Genomic DNA, 20,222 nt, shown 5'->3' with positions numbered 1-20,222 from the left:
GTTCAAATCAACCATTCAGCTATCTGCAGATTGCCCACCCATCCTTTGGGATTATAAAAGGCTGACAAGGAAAGTCAGTAGGGCGGCCTTTATCTCGGGAGTCGGTGGGATTGGTAACAGCCTTAGGCTGCTCCTTCTTAGCTTTTGTAGGGCAGTATCTTGTCACTTCCACCCAGAAGTAAGGCTGCTGCCTCCCAGACCTCCTTCTGGAAAGTCTATAGATGCACTTGGCCACTCTGTTGCCACCCTCTCTTTCCTCAATTAGTGAGGCCAAAGTAAAAGACAGTCTTGCACCTCAGCAGGCTACTGGTGCCTACTCGGATGCTTTCCCTAGTCAGCCAGGCGCATGTCTCCTGTACTTTACTCGCTGGATTTGCAGATGTCTTTCTACAATGACCCTGTAGATGGTACTGCTACTGTCTCTACCCATGAAATGTCCTAAGTATCTTACCAGCAGGTGGGACTGTCCTTGAAACTCAGAGTTCAGGCTGGCTCAGGGCCTTCAGTGGACAAGGTCATCAGTTCCCCTTAAAAGCTCTAGCTACTGCTGCTTCATGTAGGGGATTTCCTAGGCTCTTTTTCCTATATTTTGCTTTAAATTGTTCTGCTTTTATTTGATTTGTCTTCTTTTGCCTGTTACCTTTAATATACATTCTCTCTCTCTCCATTGTTCCTTTGCATAGACTTAAATAATCCATCTAGCTGTTAATCTTATATATTTTTTTAAAGTTTTATGTGTTTATTTGAGTTAAACTGATGACATGCCGGAAGCAAGATCTCAAATGCTCCTAACCTTTTGCCATTGGAAATTTTTACTATGAACAATTTCAAACGTACAAATTTTGAGGGAATTGTAAAATGTAGAGTGTATCTTCATGTACCCATGACCCAGCTTCAAAATTATTTCATATAAACCCCTACACACTTTCCAACAGATCTGCTTTCAAACAGATCAGGGAAGTCTGAAACTAAACTTTTTTTATATAGCTTGAAGACAGGTAATAATATAAAAACTATCTCCCCATCACCTCACCCTCTGTGTATCACTTTTGGGAACAGCCCCACTCTCCACCTGGGAGTTCATGTCAACTCCTCTCCTTAATCATCCACCATCCAGTTGATCAAGTCCAGCTGATCCTGCCTCTTATACACTTCTCCTCTCTATTCCCCATCACTGTTCTGGTTCATGCCTCAGCATCACTCTCCTGAACTTGCTTTCCTGCACTCCTGGATACTGACACTTGAGATCTGGGACACTTCTGAGACAACCAGCATCAGGGTTTTGGTGTGTTTATAAGTTGTCTGTTGCTGTGTAAAAATTACTCCAAAACTTAATGGCTTCAGACAACACATATATATAATCTTATTGTTTCTGTGGGTCAAAAATCTGGGCACAGTTGAGTTGGGTCCTCTGCTTCACGTTATCTCACAAGGCTGCAATCATGATGTTAGTTCAGGGTCTGTGATCTCATCTGAAGGTTCAACTGGAGAAGGATCAGCTTCCAAGCTCACATTTGTATTGTTAGCAACATTCAGTTACTCATGGGCTGTTAGAATGAGGCGTTCAGTTCCTTGCTGGCTGTTAGCTAGAAGCTACTTCAGTTCCTTGTCACATGAGGTCTTACTTCACCAAAATGTTCCAGCCTGGAGGCAATAGAGGAGACTGGTGAACAAGAGCAAGCAACAGACAGGTCTGCAGTAAAATAAAGCATAAAATGTAAATATGTTTGCTCTAAGTTTTCTTGCTGGAAGAAATAGTGGCTGCCAACGATATTTATATTGCATTTTCACAGGGAAATAGAGTTTACATGTCACTAAAACACAGAAGCATTTCTCAACTTTTTTTCTTAACCTCAATGACCATGCTTTTGTTTCTTTCAAGGGCCTCACTTTCTTTGGCTACCTCTGAACGGTGAGTGTTGCCTAGGGTTGAAAATTGTGCTCTGTTTTATTCCCTCTTATCTCTCTCTTATAGTTCCTTCGCTCTCACACCATTAATGTGCAGGAAAAAAACCTAGATCCATCTCATTAATTCTTACTTCTCCAACTGCCTATTTAAAATATCCAGCTGGCCCAGCCGGGCGTGGCTCAGCGGTCGAGCATCAACCTGGGATCCAGGCGATCCGGGTTCGATTCCCTGTCAGGGCACATGCCCGGGTTGCGGGCTCGATCCCCGATCGGGGGTGTGCAGGAGGCAGCCGATCAGTGACTCTCTCATCATTGATGTTTCTATCTCTCTCTCCCCTCTCCCTTCCTCTCTCTGAAATCAATAAAGATATATTTAAAATAAAATAAAATAAAATATCCAGCTGTTTCTTGGAACATTGTCACCAAGATGTAACATCATAATCCTCAGCATAATATGTCTCAAGTCAGAGTCATCAACTCTCCCTTAAAACCAATCCTTCAAATACAAACACAGAGGAAATCATTAACCACAGTTACTGATTAACTATGTGATGAGGGATTAGGGTTTCAGAGTAGGGGAAATTCTTACCTTTCATGTTAAACTTGTCTATATAATTTTTATTTTTCATAAGGAGTATGTTTAATATAAAAATAAGAAGGAGATTATATTTTAAACCCATCCAGCTCCACCTCATGACTGAAGTTGCTATGTTTCTGGTCATGAAACCCCATCCCTGGTCATCCAGACTCTGCCTCCTCCGTGATTCTCCCTCTTTCAGGGTCTATTCAAGTGTCTGAAGTCATGAACAAAGGTGTCATATTCTGTTGTGACAACGGTGAGGGATGATCAGAATGTAAACTAAAGAAACTCAGGAAGAAGACCATGATAAACCTAATCAGAACAGGGCTATCATCAGGAACACAAGGCAGAAATTCTTCAAGTAACTATTTATAATGGTGGATACATGTTATTTTACATTTGTTAAAACCCATAGAATCCTAATATGAACCATGGACTTTGGGTAATAACGAGTATCAATGTAGGTTCATCAATTGTGACAAATGGACCACTGTTGTGTGGAATTTTGATATGGGAGAGACTGTGTGTGTGGTGGGCAAGGAATATATGGGAAACCTCTGTACCTTGTGCTCAATTTTGCTGTGAATCTAAACCTACTCAAAAAATTAATTCTATTTAAAAGTTGAAAAAATATGAAAGAGTTTGTGTCTTAAATTATGTTCTCCAGGAAGCAGATCTGAGATAGAATTTAGTGTGCAGGATGTTTATTGGGAAGTGCCTTTAGGATCAACTGCTGAATAAGAGGAAGGAAGTAGGAGTCAACAGACGGAGGAATCAAACTGTGACAGTAGCCTTGGCCCCTCAAAGGGAATTTCAGAGTAAGAATGGTCCTTCAGAGTTTTCCACATTGGGTTGAGGTGTCCAGGCCTTTATTTTCTGCATCTTTATTCATTGGATATGGCCAGCCCTGAAAGACTGACTTTAGAAGAGGTTAATCTCTAGATGAGATGACCCCTAAAGGGGCTGATGGCTGGAGGCTGTCTGTTAACAGCAGTTCTAACAGCTGGTGCAGCAATCCTTCACTGAAGGGGATCTGAGTGTCATATCACCATGTCCATGACATTCACAAGGGAGAAACTCACAAAGCTGGATGGCTGAACTGTCCATATGGAAGGAGGTAGTCTTTGACATTATATTTAAGAAAAGTATAAATACAGTTGGAGAATCCTAATTTCAAATTTTAAAAGTTCTATTCTAATTTCTGAGGCATCACCAACTGGTCCTTCCAACTATTGCCAATATTTCGAGGAGGATATGTCTCAGAAATAGCATTTTCAAACTTTGAGGTATGGAGAAGAGAAAGGGGGGAGTCACTCCAAGGTAGCCAGATGGCCAACAGCTTGAAATTTTATAGTCTTTTCAAATTTATCGTTTGTATTTTTTTTAAATTGGTGTTTTCTCTTGCACTCTTGCTTGATTCTGGCACTATCCTTGTTTACTTCCAGAAATTCATTGGTAGTTAATTCTTCAATCTTCTTGACAGCAAAAAAGGAGCAGTGAAGCATATGTTTCACATTCCTTAGGGATCTTCTTCCAGCCCTCAGCCTGCTGGCTCCTTGAAATGCAAGAAATACAGAGGCAACATGGGCCGTGAGTGAGTGCAGCCCAGCCTGCATTCACAGAGTGCAGCGCACAGCCTCGGTGAAGGGCCTTTCTTGGTTTCCAAGTAGCCAGGAGGCAGAACTGATAGGTCAGCACAGAAGTTGGCCCTCATTCTGTTCCCATTCTGATTTGAGTGGAACACTCAATCACTCTGAGACTCCAGGGAGAAGTGGCAGAGGGCACAGGACTTGACCTCCAGAGCTGGTGGGAGTCTGGAGGGATATCATAGACTCCGTAAACTGGGAATCACTGGATAATCACCAGGCACCGTTTCTGTTTCTATTTCTCTTACAATACAGCTGACCTTGTAAAATAAATACTCTTTCCTTGGCAAAAGAATTTTAGTCCTTTCCAAGAGCTGGGGCTGCCTGGTGCCCTGAACATGCCCTCAATTTCAGTCATGAGTTTTGGATTCTAATCCCCAATCTTCTGCCACTTTGATCTCACTTAATCCCTCCTCTGAAGTAAGAGAATCAGACTCCGTGACTACTGAGTCCCTTTCCAGCTGGGATAGCTGATATGTACTGAAAGGAACTGGACACATTGCCATGGAGGACACACTGGTATATAGAGGAAAGAAAACCAGCTAGGATTTAGGAGACCCGAATCCTGATTCATTCTTTCATTAACCAGCTAGGTGACCTTGGGTATGTCATTCAAACTCTCTCGATCTCCAAGAAAAAACTGAGATAATATAACATTTTATAATACATACTTGAAAACAATATAAGGATTAAATGATATAATTTATGTAAATTACTTGTCAGTGTCTAGTGGCCTTCTTACTTAATTATCTCTTTGTCTAGTTATGGCAGAAAGAAGTTAGTTGGCATTGCTTTGCTGTTAAGCTCCAAAATTCAGGGCCTGCTGTAGATAAGCTTCACCAGCCTTGCTAGGGTTGAGCCATGAACTTGAAGAACAATGCTTGTACAGGGGATCCTGAAGAGAACCAAAGTTCATGTGTCCAGTGGAACCTCAAGACAGCTCGGATATTATGAGGCCTGATGCGCAAAGCTGGGCCCACCACACAGGTTCCCCAATGAACTGAGGGAAAGGCCAAGGAAATTTCAGTAAGTGTAGGAAGGGTGCAATAGCATTGGTAGGCTGGAATATTCCAGGAATTATCAGTGTATATATCAGTGAGCTATAGTCACAATAATTCTGTGTAGCAAATCATCCCACACTCATTTATTCTGGCTGTATGTCTGGGACTCAGCTGATCTAGATGGGATTTGGTTGGCTGGCTGGCTTTATTTCAAACAGTAGTTTCACCTGTGCTTGGCTCCTCATTAAGAGTAGGGCTCAGCCCTGGACGGGTGGGTCAGTTGGTTGTTTGCTACACCAAAAGGTTGCAAGTTCAATTCCCAGTCAGGGCACATAGCTAGTTTGTGAGTTCAATCCTGGTTGGGGTGCATACAGAGGGGGGCAACCAATCAATATTTCTCTCTCTCATCTATGTCTCTCTCTCTCTCTCTCTCTCATAAAAAACAACAAAACATATCCTCAGGTGAGGATTAAAAAAAAAAAGAGTAGAGCTCAGATATGTTCCATATATGTTCATTCTGGGGCTCATGCTGATGGGACAAACCCAACTGCACAAGCAGATTTCAAGCTTTCAATTATATAACATCTTCTAACATCCATTTGACCAAAGCAAGTCATGAGGCTTTGCACACAGTAAGGAGAAATACATTTCACCTCTAATGAGAAGAACTGCAAAGCTACATGGCAAAGGGTATGGATGCAGGCAAAGGTGAAGAATTGATGTCAATAAATCAGTCTACCATATTGTCTAAATGTGATACACATTTGCTTAATGGGCTACATAGATGTGATAGGCAATTTGTCTCTATTTCAGACAAGACTGATAATAAAACAGAAGGCCACTTGAGTTAGCTTATGTGAAGGGCACATTATTGTAAGAGGTCAATGGACAATGTCTTAATCATCTGAGGACAGGAAATGTTCTGGTGACACAGGATTGAAACTAGAAAGTCAGGATGTGAAACTACTTCTCCAGTTCTCACGAAGTTGATTTCTGCTTCTTTTGTATTTGCTTTATTAAACTGTTTCTTTGTGAGAACCAGTTTCTTCTGTCTTCCTAAGGTATCTCTTCTCCCATTATTTTAGCTTGCTACTGGCTGTGGTGTTGCCTTGTCCCAGTGGTGATTTAGGCCCACACTGTATGGCTTTTTAATTAAAATGTCCATCAGAGATAATCACTGGGCTTCTCATCTTTAATTATTCAGAGAATTTGGTTACCTTTGGACTGATTTCCATTGGTTCTAATAAAATGTGGCCAGAGGAAGTAGGATTACAGGGTGAGGAGGAGCTACTCAAGGATCAGAATCTCCAAGAAGGGAGTGTTGAATTGGAGGCAAAAATGAACATGACCATTTCATAGTCCCAGGAGATCTAGTAAAAGGGGGAATGTGCCACCAGGAAATATTACACAAAACTAATTCCCCTAAGGAATTTATGTAAAACTTTACTGACAGACTCAAAACCTCTTCTTTAGTTTTGGCTCCTACTTCTCTGACCTCTCAGCATCCTCCACGAGTGCTTCTTCTTGGGCTCTCTCTTTAATATTTGTGTCCCTGGGGCTCATCAACTTTCATACTCTCCCTAACTGGACATCACCTGTAGCCAAGGCCACATGCCTGTTTGTACAGCTGGTTGTGAGGTTCAAACAATGTCGTTAGGATTCTTTCTCTTTACGTTTCTCTATAATGTACTTGTTTCCTCTCAGCTGAGAAGCTTAAGCAACTTCAGGCATGCATCCAACTCATTTCACAATGAGCAAAAGGAGAGATTATTTTCTGAATGGTTCCAACAGAAGTTCCAGAATTGCATCTCACTGTCTAAGATTAGCTGGTTGTGACACATGCAGTAGTAGATGCTTTTGGTGCTCCACCCAGATTCCTTCCATTAGCTGGTGCACCCCTTCTCTTCCTTACCCCTCTTCCCACCCCCACATCTGTTTTGAGGCTGTGGTTAAGCAGCTTAAACCTGTGACCTTAACTCATGAAAGTTTCCCTTAGCCTCCTAGCTCAGGGATGCCTGGGAGGTTACACTGCTTCTATCTCTAGACCACCGACTGGCAGATAAGGATTTCCAAAAGGGCAGCCCCCTTGCCCTAAGGCAGAAGCAACTCTGTAGTGCAATTTATGTTCCTGAGACAAGCTTCCCCTTTCATATCCAAAATCAGGCCAAATCTGGACTTTACCTGACATCAGTTCTCTCCTTGATCCCTTCCTCTTCTCTATTCTGCTTCCCTCGCTCCTTTACATGTTTCTCCTAAGAGTACTCCCTGTCTTTCTTACATCTGAATTCTCGCCTCAGGTTCTGCTTCTAGGGAACCCCTAGACACGTATACATTTCTGAGCCAGTCACTGAATGAGTGGAGAAATTATGTTAAGGGATAATCCAGGTCACATTCCTGAATCATCAAGGACTTTCATTTGTTTTATCAGGGACTTTTATTTGTTCACTGCTATAGCCCCCATGTCCACAATAGGACAGAGTGGGCATTTAATAAATATTAACAATTGGGAAAACAATGGACTGAGTGTGTGTGTGTGTGTGTGTGTGTGTGTGTGTGCGCGCGCGTGTGTGAGTGCACATGCATATTTATAATTTCCCAATGAAACTGGGGAGAGAGGTGTGACTGTTCCCAGAAGAAAGGGGACTGAGTGCAAGAATGTGAAATGATAACTATGAGCATTACAGAGATGAACAAACAAGTAGAATTGGATTTAAATACCAAAACCTCTTTCATTCTGTCAAAGGCCACATTCCTCATAAGGACCAAACGTGCTAAACATTTGTGATCTAAAGCAGTGCTTTCACTATAGGATTTAAAAAAAATATTCTAGGGGGAAGAAATTCTAGGAAATGTGTTTGTTGTTATTTGCCATCTGGAGAATAATGGAATTACTTCAAATAGATCATGAGAATCTACTTTTTTATGTAATACAGATATTTTGGATAGAGCAGTAACTAGAATCCTGGAAATAAATTTCTTGCTGAGTCATTCACCCTGCTCAAGATAAGCTTTCACTTTGCATTGAATGTTAATGTGATGTTTCTTCATTGCCCTCCATCCCTTCTCCCAGAGTCAGCTAGTCAGTAATTTCTCTGTGGCTGGAGTGACATTGTCCTCCCAGAAGGGTCAGGCAAACTCTGCTCACACACTTCCAGGGATCCCCATGCCTTTTCACTTCCAAGGATCCATTCATGATCTTTTCCCTAAAGGCCCGTGAGTGAAAGACCTCATTGTAATACAAACTATGCATCAGGAAGAAAAATCCACTTGTTTTTCAAAATGTATTAATTGTGCCAAGCATGCTGGTACAATTCCAGCCCAAACTAAAGCAACTTTTAGTTAGTTTATTTCACTTGCCATCTAGATCTAGATTTTGAAATAATGAAAATACTGGGAGTCACTGAATAATCTTATTCCAAGGAGATATATATTTAAAAGATCTTACTGGGTTGTATGGGAGCAAAAGTCAAGTCAGGGAGTGCCACCAGAAAAGGCTGTTTTGGTAGTCAAAGAGAGCTCTGTTAATTTAGAAAGGTATAACAAATGCCCTTTGGAGTAAAATTGACCAGCTCCAAGTGTCTGGCTTCGCTGTGCTAAGGAGGAACCCGTACTGCGGAGACTAAAACTAACAAGGATTTAAGGGCTGCTCTCCTGAGCATCTCACCTGAACAATCTCTGTAGCTGTCACCAGGTGGCAGGTGTTGGGAACCTGGGTCATGGTGTTGTTAAAAAAAGAGACAAGAGGCCCCAAATTGAGTTACTCATGCTAAACCTATCGCACCAAACTGAGACTTCATCCCTAAACTAATTGCAGTTTCAGTGCTTTCCTAGGAACATAACCTTTAGCCAGTCAACCTGGAATTACTTGGTCAGCACTGGTGAGGTAACCCCTGATAAGACCCCTTCCATCCCTTATAGGCAGGTCACCTAAGCCTGAAACAATCTACTATTTCTGCCCCTTCAGCCTATAAAAGCCTCCTATTTTGTATAGTTCCTCAGAGCTCTTTTCTATTTACTATATAGGATTCTACCTGATTCATGAATCATTCAATGAGGCTAATAAAATCTTTAAATTTTACTCAGTAGAATTTTGTTTTTTAATAGTATGTAACCTTTATGGCTAGGCCCTTGAAGCCATGGACAAGTGAAAGAGGTTCAGTCCACATGATTTGATCCATAAATACAAAGCTTATCATTGTCAATATATGAATTAGCCAACTACTCACTACTAGCAGGGCTGAATTATGACTTTCATGAGCTGTGGGCATTTAGGAATTTGTTGGCCCCTTCCTCCTTAAAAAGAAATATTAAAATTTATATTTTACAACTATATTAGTATAAAGAGAAATATAATCCAAGCTGGAGTCACTTTTTAAAATTGTATTACAATATGTATAACAAAATTTACCATTTTAGCCATTTTAAGTGTATAGTTCAGCAGTATTAAGTACGTTGAAATCACTTTAATATATTATTATTATATCTATTTTTTAAATTCTGATTTTAAAAGAAATTAAAATTAAAATAGTTTCATGGGCCCTTAAAAGTATCATGGACCCTAGACACCGCTTGCTGTATCTAATGAATAAGTTGTCCCTGACTATTAGATGGCAAAAAAGGGAAAGAAAGAGCAAAACTGAAATGTACTCAAACTCACTTTATAGTTCACATACACAGAATGACATTCAAAGTTGCTTCTCCTTTCTGTTGGGAGATATTAATTCCGGGGAGCAGTGTCTCTGAGTGGATGAAACATAGGACTCAGGCAGACTGTGATCAGCCGCATTTTCGCCCCTTCCCGGCTGTGTATCACAGCCCGCGCAGGCTGGGGCTCAGAAAGGCCCAGCGAGGAGCCTGAAGGAAGCAGTGCCAGCACACTCAGAAATAGCATCAGCTCCAGGCCAGGAGTCCGGGCAGAGACTCAAGATCAAGCCCAGGACAGTCTCCAGGGGTTCAACGGGGGAGAATCCAGAGTTCAGCAGAGGACATATATATCAGCCACAGCTGCACACTAGAGAACAGAAACTCAGAAACAAACGGGAAACAGGGGGGAAGAGCAAATGCCAGTCAGGCCCACTGAGCGCAGCTTGTCAAGAGCCCGACTTAAGCCTCTTTGTTCTCGCTGCAAGTGCCACCTTTTGTCTGAAACTGTGCCCTTGGGCACTTCTATTCTTACGCCTCAATTTCCCCATCTATGCAATTAGGAATTGAACTAATGAGCCCTAAGGTCCAATGAACCATTTGTGTATTTCCAGCTTCCTAATAGCTGCCCCGGTTTCTCTGCTCTAGCTCTAGACTGTTAAAATCAGAGCTTAATGTCCAAGTTTCAGAGCAAAGGTTGCAAATTGGTAGCTGCTGGGCCAAATCTGACCCACGTATAAGCTTTGTTTGGCCTGTTCAGTGTTTTCATACAATGAATTAATTGCCAACACCCCTAGATCAGGAGATGGCTCATAAAACTCTGAACTTCTACCTTTTCTTTTCTTTCTCTTTTTTTTCAAATTTCCTATTTAATCCTCACCTGAGGATATTTTTTCCATTGCTTTTTCAGAGAGCAAAAAAGAGAGAGAGATAGAAAGAAACATTGACATGAGAGAGACACATTGATTGATTTCCTCCTGTGCACGAGGCCCGACCGGGGCACAGATCAAGCCTGCAACCAAGGTACGTGCTCTTGGCTGGAATCGAACCTGGGATCCTTCATTCTGAGGGCCAACACTAACCACTGAGCCAAACCTGCTAGTGGGCTTCTGTGTTTTCTTGAAAAGATGACAGCTCTCCCTTCATTGGCCCCATGTGTCCACATGGCTGGAACTGAATAGGAGCTACCCCTTTTAGATGAGGCCTGCATGCTCCATGGTGCCACAATCTCCCCCAAACCGTTTTACTCTTGTGTTGTTCCTATAGGTAGTTGGATTTGTTACCTCTGCAGTTCAAGGTCACAGCTTTTCCTTACTTGCTAAATTTTATCTCTCCAGTGTCCAGGTGCTGTCCATTGTGAAGTAGCTTGAAGCTGACCTTCAGACCTCCTAATCCATCCCCTGTGATTCAGTCTGAACAAAACCTCTGAGCACTGATCACCTACATCTCCCTAGGGTGATTTTGATTCAAAGTGCAGTTTTCCCTGTCACCCATCTGCCCCCTCTCTCCTCCTGCTAATCGTCCTGTATCAGAAGATATGGAGTCCCCCTGACAAAATGTTGCTCTGCTCTTCAGGACATGGACTAGATAGTCCAGAGGTGCCTGCCTCCAATGATCCAGTCAATTAAAGCCTGGAGGACTGAAGAGGGGAAGTGCCAGGTGGAAGCTCTCACTGAGAGAGGGAGAGAGGGAGAGAGAGAGAGACCAAGAGAGCATGGGAATCGGCAACCATGGGGGTAATATAGGCTACCCACCTGCCATTGCCATGTTACTGCCTGTGTTACCTCCACATTTCCTCATAAATGTGTTCTGTGTTTCCTCTACTACACATCTCAATTACAAATGAACTAGAACAGAATGAGCTTTTTAAATAGTTCTATAGGAATTTGCTCATAACAGGTTGAAACAATTCAAAGATAATTTTAAGTCAAAATGATACAGTACCGGAATAAAGAAATTCAAGAGCAGGATTATGTTCTGAATTTTTTTCCTGAACCAGTTTTAACATTATCCACTCTATAATTTTCTCTCCCCTTCCCCTCCCCGTCACTGAACACTATCATTTCTACTAAATATCCCTGGGACCTCTGCACTCTATTTCCAGAGCCTCTGCTTTGGTTCAAGCAGCCCACGCTGCTCCTGGCTCCCCATAGACTCTCACCATCTCCTCACAGCTGTCAGGGTAAAAGTTCTAAACACAAATCACTGCATCTTACTTTCCAACTTAAAATCTCTGAGGACTTCTCACTGACTCCAGGGTAAAAGCTAAGTTTCTTCATTTGATGCTGGAATCCTGCTGATACCAGGCCCTGCCTCCCTCTTCAGTCACATCTGGTACCCATATTCTCCAGTCACATAAATTACCCACAGATCCTCAAGAGATCTTATGTGTTTTCTGCCTCTCAGTTTTTGCTCTTACTATTTTTTTTCTACCTGGAATCCACTTTTCAAATTCCTCTGTGGCACACTCCTACTCAGCCTTCAAGACCCAGATCAATGAAGCCTCCTTTGGTCTACCCTGCAAGGGATTAGGATAGGGGAAGATGACTAGGTGCTAGTTCCTTGGAGGCCAAGCACCAAAAAGGGGTGAGACCCCGGCCATGAGTGGGGAACAAAGGAATAGACCGAGAGTTGTAGGCTGGCAGCTTTCCCAGTTTACATTCTTTCTCCAGAAGTGTTTTCTTTGTCAGGCACAAGTTTTACTTGTTTTGAATTTGAGCATCTGTTCTCTAGTTTTCGATTTACATTCCTGGCCCCTGAAGGCCTCTGGGTAAATGAAGGAAGGAAGGGGCTGTAGCTGGAGACCTGGAGAGGATGCAAAGGGGAGAGGTTTCTCTTTTGTCTGTAAGGAGTTAGGCCACATGGGGTAGCCTGGGAGTCAGGAACCCTGGCACCACCTGATCCTACACCTGTGGGAGTAGCAAGAACCCTTTCCCACCCTTTAATGCCTGTCCCTGCTCCCTGTTCTCTGAGGATAGCTCTCTGACTTTACCATTAAAGTAAAAGAGCTGTCAGCGTGTGCTCCTGGTCTCCCCATGTGTACTTGCCTAACTAACAGTAAGGCTGAGAGGCAACAGAGGGTAGAGACTGTGGACTCTAAAGTCAGACCAGGTTCAAATCTCAGCTCCTTACACAGTTAGTTTGAGCAGGTTATTTTACCTCTCTATGCCTTAATTTCCTCATCAGTAAATTGGGGATACTAATAGTATCTACCTATAAAGTTGTTGAATGGATTAGATGAATTAACTATGTAAGGCTCTTAGAATAGTGTAAGAGTTTTTGCATAGGAAGAGCTATATAAGTATTTGCTATTCTCGGTTTTTGGAGAGTAGTATTCCTCCAGTTCACAAGAAGGAGCTGGTGCTACACTTTATGTGTAGGGCCCCAGTTGTAGAGTTCCTCATTAGTTCAGCTGGAGATGCCCCTGAGAGTAGCCATGCTAAAAGCTGGTGCTATAGACAGAGCCTCCTCAACTAGGCCTGCTCCTTGCTGCCGAGGCATGTAGCAGGGAGAGCCAGGCTGAGTGCTCACAGGCTGGCCATCAGTGGTCACAAGCCTTGCCACCACCAAGTTCTGTTCCTCTCATCTTTTTGTCATCTGCTTGTCATGTGAAGCTGGTGTGCCATGCTTACTTAATAGAGACAGAGAGAGACAGAGAAGGACAGAGAAGGGGAGAGAGAAGGCAATTTGATTGCATCCTGCTGCTGGGGCCCTATATCTTCTGTACCCAAATAATTCCGCATCAAAGCAGAAGCTTACAGAATGCTTCCCAGGGAGCTCCACTACACTAATGCTGTTTCTCCCCTCCCCCCAGTGCTGGGCCCCTTCTGTCATTTGTATGTGTTTCTATCATAGCATGTAGCATAGTAGTATACCAAATTTCTTCAGTTCCAAAAAATTACAGATTGTAAGATGTATTTTAATCTATTAACTTAATAATAGATACCTGGGTCAGGGGAACCCATAACATTAAATAAGCTCCCTCATCAACACATCTGATTTCAGAAGCTTTAAAATGTAAAATAAAATAATAAACTAATGATTTCTTTCTACAGTCTTTCCAACAAACTCTTCACCTTGGTGGGGTCAAGGACAGTATGTTCCTCTCACAAATCAGTTTCCACCTAGGCCATGTCTATTGATGCCCTGAAGAAATGTCTCATTTGGAAATTTTTCTAGAGGCTCCCTTAGTTGCCATGGCAACCCAAAATTGGTTTCACAGTCCTGTGTACCATGGGAAGCCCTGCTGAGGAGGGCTGCCTGCTGACCTGGACTCTGAATCATGCTGCTGACGCTGGCCTCTCTTCCTGGACAACCGGAACAATGCAACGATGGAAATAAAGCACTTGCAGTGAAAACCTCAGGGATACCCTTGCTGACATAAAACATTTTATTTTAAAAAATTCTGTTGTCAATTGTCAGATTTTTGCATCAATGCAAAAAAAAAACCCCAAAAAACAAAAACCATCAAAAACCCGACACTCTTCTCAAAGTCTTTTCTCAGTGAGCCCTAAATAATTTGAGCAAAGGACTCTCAGTGGAGAGTTAGAAAATCTATGCTCATGGTTCAGTAATTTGTTGAACTTCTGTTGAAACCAGTTATTTTCTGAAAGTTTAGAGATTCCTACTAAGAAACAATCACTATAAATACAAGAAGAGCTTCCATTTCCTAAGCACCGATTAATGCTCCAGGCACTTTATGTGCACTTATTTGACAAACATTTATATATCACTTACTATGTGCCAGACACTGTTCTAAGCACTTTGCACACATTAATTTATTTAATCTTCATAACAAACCTGTGAGGCAGCTTCTATTGTTATCCCAATTTTACAGATAAGGAAACTGAAGTACAGAGATGTTACAAGGTCACATAGCTAGTGAGCTATAGGGACAAAATTCAAACCTAGGCTGCCTAGCTCCAGAATCTGTGCTCCTAACCAAGTTGCTATACAGTCTCTTTTAATCCTTTCAATAATTCAATAAAATAGGTGTTACTATGCTTACTGTAGAGATTGGATACTGAGGCTCAGTCAGGTCACATGTTTCTATGGCTTTCCTGCTCCTGACTATATTCTGACCTGGGGAAATTCTGGAAATTCTCCCAAGGGTTAGAATCGACCTTCATCTCCCCTTCCCACAGTGCTGGGCCCCTTCTGTCATTTGCATGTGCTCCTGTTATAGCACGTAGCATAGTAGTATACCAAATTTCTTCAATTCCAACTTCTGGAAAGAGTTGCTTTCCATCTCTGTCTCCAATTCCTCATTTCCAACTCTCCCCTTAGACTACAGCAGCATGGCTTCTGTCTTTTTCATTCTACTGACCTTGATTTCTCAAGGATCTTCAGAGTATCTTAACAATGGTCTTTTCTCATCCCAGTCACTTAGAGATGATGCCAGGAAGCACCAGTAGGGGTGTGGGAAAGTGAGAAAGGAAAGGGAAGGAAGCCAATAAAGGGTGCCCTATCAAGTCAATTGCCACTGTAACTAGAGTTTAAACCTTATGGGGAACTATGGGAGTCCGTGTAGAGCATGAGCTTAGAGTTATCCTAAGGGGTGTGGGGCCTGGGTATTTTTACACCAACTCTAGTTAGTCAATGGTTGAGGGCTGCTGCATTGGAGTGAGAAGAAGAAAACATTAATTCTCAGGCATTTCTGGCAAAACACAGCTGGGGTAGAGCGGCTCTAGCAGCCGAAGGTCCCTAGACAGTTGGAGTTAGAAGTCCTGTCTTATAAGATCCGAGAGTATGTGAATGGGGTACTGACAGGGTCTGTGACATTCCTTCTTCTTTGTCTCCCCAACATTTCTTCTCTGCCCGCAATCCTTTCTTGGAGTATGCTCTTTCTCTGATTTCTGCCCTGATGCCCTAACTGGGTTCTTACTCCCATCTTTGCCCTCAACCTCCTTGATGGTTACTTTTCTCTCTTCCACTCTTTAAACAAGAGGAAACCGGAAAGTGGAACTCCAGTCCTCAGTCCTCTGTCCTTTGTTTCTTTACACACTTCCCTGATTTATATTTTCTAGCCTGGTTGCCTCTCCCCTTGCTTCTATGCAGATTACTCCCTGTGTGTTGCATGTAATTATGTTCAATGACTGAGCTGTTGAGATCAAGATTTATTTAAAAATCTTCAGGAGAAAAGTACTTTGGATAGCTTTTATAACTCAACAGACTGAAAAAAAAATCTATAAATGTGTGCTGGGAGTCATTCAGGAATTACAGTTCCTGCTGACAGTATGAGAAACAGGCTCAATATGACTCAGCTTGCAGCCAATGGAGGATTATGCTTCAAGGAAATGGGGAAGTCTCATACCAATTTAGTCTCATACCAGTCTGACTCTTTGTCCAGAAAGAAGTGCAGCTACCTACTGTCAAGGCCTGAAATCTTTGCCTATTCTCTGGGTAGAGCCATAACTAACAAGGTTTGCTATCAAGAAAACCAGCATGACACATGCCCTTAAATCAAGCCAGTGTGTGTGTTGGGGGGGGGGGGCAGAGGAGAGAATGATTGACGGTTGTGAATAGGGAAGGGTGGAGTGGTCAGGTGGGGTGGTGGAGGTAGAGCCTAAGGGAAGAGTAAAGGGATGGCTGAGCAGTAAGGCCTTTGGTTGGCTCCGGCTGTACCCCTCTCACTGGCTGCTCATGGAGTAGTGGAGAGAGGGGAAGGTTTTAGACTTTTAGGCTGAAGAGTCCCAGGTTTGATTCCAACCCAGGCCTGAGGCACCCAATGTGACACATTGTTTCCTCTCTCTCTCCCTTCCACTCTCTTTGAAAAGCAATGGAAAAAACATCCTTGGGTGAGGATTAAAAATAATGATAATAATAAGTGGAACAAGAAAAAAGAAATAGTTTTCTATTTGCTTATTTTCTTTCTAGAAGCATGAAGATGTTTTGTTTGTCCCAGGGTTCTGAAATGTCACTAAGGTATGCCTTGATGTGGGCCTGTTTCATGCTGGGCACTCTATAGGCCCTTTGGATTTGCAAAGTCTATAGTATACTGTCCTGAATGATTTCAAGAATTACTTCCTCTCTCTGTTTTTTCTGTTCCTCTTTCTGGACTGTATTTGGAAGACTGAGAAGGTCTTCTAATTTTCTTAACTATTCTGTCCCATATTCCATCTTCTTGTCTTTTTGCAACATACCATGGGAGACAGTCTTAATCTTTTCATTTTAAAAAACAATTTCAACTATCATGTTACAGATTTTAAAGACTCCCTTTGTGGTAGTGAACACAAGATACAGTGTATAGATGATGTGTTGTAGAATTGCACACCTGAAACCTGTGTAATTTCTTTAACCACTGTCACCCCAATAAATTCAATAAAAAGCAAAGAAAATAAAGGCTCCCTTTGTGTTCTTTGAATACTCCTTTCTATAAGTACACCCTTTCCCTCTTTCATTGATGCAGTACCCATCTCTCTGAGAACTTTGGTGATTTAAAGAAAAAAAGTTTTTTTTCTCTCTGGATAAGCTCCGTTTTCTCAGTTATCTTTATCTGTTTGGGTTTTTGTTTTTTGGTCTTTCTGTGTCTTTCCTCAGATGTGTGGTGATCTTTGGTCTCTGCCCACATTTAAGGATGGGACATAGAGTTGAATGGAAGCTCTGCCCATTCAACTTGCCCATTCTTATTTCACTGTACAGTGGTCTAGCAGGGCCAACAAGTTGCAAATCACCTTGTCAGGGGTTTGAAGTCTTTCTCCTGTGCTGGTCAGGATGCTCAGAGAAGGATCCTCTAGTCTCCTGGGCAGTGCAAGCCTGGCAGCCAGTATTCTGGGAACTGAGTGGGAGAAGAAGGCTGGTGGTTTCAACATTCAATATGTAAATATTCACACCCTCTTGTTTTCCATATGGCTCCCTTTATGCTCAGCTGTGCCTGATGTACCCCAGGGCAGAGACCCTCAGGTTTTCCTTCTCCAGAGATCATTCATCTCCACTCTCACAGGAAAGGCCTGTAGTCTCCCATTAGAGTGGGAGAGGTAGTTGCTGTGCTGCGTGAATTGGGAAGGGCATCTGGGAATCTGACAGCTTCTTAAAAGAGCTTTCAATCAGTCCTTTTATCTCAATCCCATACTTTAGCCCCACTTCCAGAGGTACCTGATGTTGCGGATTCACGAGACCACTGGGTTTTGGCATATAAATCAAATTGCTTGACATCTTTCACCATTCCTGACTTAAGATTCAGTTTACTAGAATCTACTAAGCCAGTTACACTTGTCCAGGCATTTTCTAACTTTCAAAATTTAGCTGTTGTTGTCTCCTCTTCTTTCCTTTTTGTCCTTGTGGATTTCTGTCCTTAAAAAAATTGTTTTTCTTCCTAGTTGTCTTAGTGAGATTCTGAGAGACAGCAAAGGTTACTTTGTGCTTTCTATTTGTTATCTTAATTTAGGCATCATAGGACAAAACCTTGGGTGCTCCACCCCGGTAAAATCCCTCCTCTGGGAAACAGAGGTGGTGGGGGAGAGGCTTGGGCCCTTTCTCCTTCAGAAGAAGAAAGTCCTGTGAGCCTAGAAAGTTCAACCTCTTCCCAGGCCAGAGTAGAGGGATTCTTGCAATTCAGTCCACATAGCCTCCTGAGGCTGTACATGTGCTCTCTAAGGCTCACTGGAGAGGAGGGTCATAACCTGCTGCAGCATCTTATCCTCTATAATCCTGACCACTCTGCAGGCTTTTGCCTACACTCCACCTCTTCCTTCACCTCATTCAGCCTGAGTGAGTATCTCCTGGCAATCCTTCCTGCTCTAGAAAAGGCAGCTCTTGGCTGATAACTTCTCATTCATCACCTGTTAAAAACAGAACTGATCTCTTGGAACATCTGGGAACACTGACCATGAACAAAGAGTTTACAGAACAATGAGTTTAACCTTGCTACCTTAGAGGTGGTGAACTGGTAGGTTCAGGGGGGCTCGCAGATTTGCTCAAGGTCACATAGCTGCACAATAGCAGAGCCAACAACAGTTGTGGTGGTAAATATGAGGGAAGCAAGTATTTCTGCAATGGTAATCAGGAACTTTGGTAACTTCTTTGGACTTTGAGGGATCTGAATTGTTTGTTGGGATCACAAAAGGTGCCTCTATGTAAATGAAAGCTGTGTGTATATGGAAAATCAACCCAAAATATATTTTAAAAATCTTTTCTGGTGTCTCTTTCTATAGGAATAGCAAGATATTTCACTTTATTTTTTAGGTTGAAAGAAAATTCAACTGCCTTGCTGCTTATTTCAATATGATGTCACCTTCAAAAGAAACACTTGTCTAGTATTTTAAAATATTGAAAAACAATATGCAGTAAATCTTAGCTGAAGTTTCTTTGAAAGGTACCTGTAGTGAACATGTTTTTTTGTGTTTTTTTCACCTGCCCATCTCTATATGGTTTCTTCTGATGAAAGAACCTTGATTTTCCTTTGGAGAATGACCACTCCACCATTATTTGTCCCCAGACTAAGGTATAGGGTTGGGCATAATATCCAGAATTTGCTAATGAGACATAATACCAAGATTTTATTGAAACTACTTGGAAGTAAGAGCTCTGTTTCTATCGGAGTGGTTAACTATAAGGATAATATAAATTGAACACTGGGGAAAGATAAGGAGATGGGAAGAAATCATTACATGAGAATAAACTCTTTGAAGTCAACAGAGAAGAAAGGAGAGGCCATGTCCTAATGACACTGTGCCGTGGATCTAGCCATACCCGAAGATATCTATCCTTGGATTTTTCAGTTAAATCAGTTTGAGTTTCGGACACTTGGCAAGAAAAAGCCCTCAGTATTATAGCACAAGAGAAGAATTCCATTTATTACATGTAACAAAACATCTAAAACTCCTTTTCCGTGTTTTTCAGGATCTCTCAGTGTAATTCAGAATGGTAGGTGTGCTAAATTCCTAGTCTCACTCTCTCATATCTCCCAGAAACTTTTTCTCCTAAACTCAGATTAGTCTACATCTTTGTTTTTCTCACTCCCATCCTCAAAGCTTTTCTGGCTCTCTTCATTGCCCACTTCCTCCAAGAGAAACAAAATCTAGCTGAGCTTTGTAGATCACTCTGGCCTTCCAAGGCTCCTTTTGCTTCTGTACCTCTACTCCTTATATCTAGATCACCACAATTAAGACCCAGGCTGCTTCGTGAACAACAAAGTATCTTTCCTCTTTCAAAGGGCGAAAAGCTGAAAATACATGTAAATTTTCTGTTCTGATCTCATTTATATTCAGCACAAACAGTGTGTTTGCTTAAACATTAATTCTGTTTGCAAACAGCTACTCCTGGGGTTCCTTTTGGGTAACTTTTCCCAAGATAGTGCCTCGGGTTTTGTTTTGTGTTTTTTTAAGGAGGGTGGGGGGAAGAATTAAACTAGTTATATCAGTTTGGTTGTTTATACAAGTCAGAGAAATGGTCAGGTCCTGGATTCAGACCAAGCTGATAGGAGTGCTAGGGACAATTTAATGACTT

General features: G+C 42.1%; 1 long non-coding RNA gene across 1 annotated transcript in view; it reads right to left on the bottom strand.

Annotated features, from left to right (window-relative positions):
- Window positions 1-928: 928 nt before the first annotated feature.
- The window catches only part of LOC308567635, a 49,829-nt gene continuing 30,535 nt past the window's right edge, over window positions 929-20,222 (bottom strand). Inside the window, exon 3 of the long non-coding RNA XR_014000352.1 lies at window positions 929-1,644. This is a non-coding gene — a long non-coding RNA (uncharacterized lncRNA). The remainder of the gene's footprint in view (window positions 1,645-20,222) is intronic.

Source organism: Miniopterus schreibersii, assembly GCF_964146895.1.
Source record: "Miniopterus schreibersii genome assembly, chromosome: 15".
NCBI classification, from domain to species: Eukaryota; Metazoa; Chordata; class Mammalia; order Chiroptera; family Miniopteridae; genus Miniopterus; species Miniopterus schreibersii.
The sequence above is the reverse complement of the archived record's forward strand: the minus strand, read 5'-3'. Positions and strand labels throughout refer to the sequence as shown.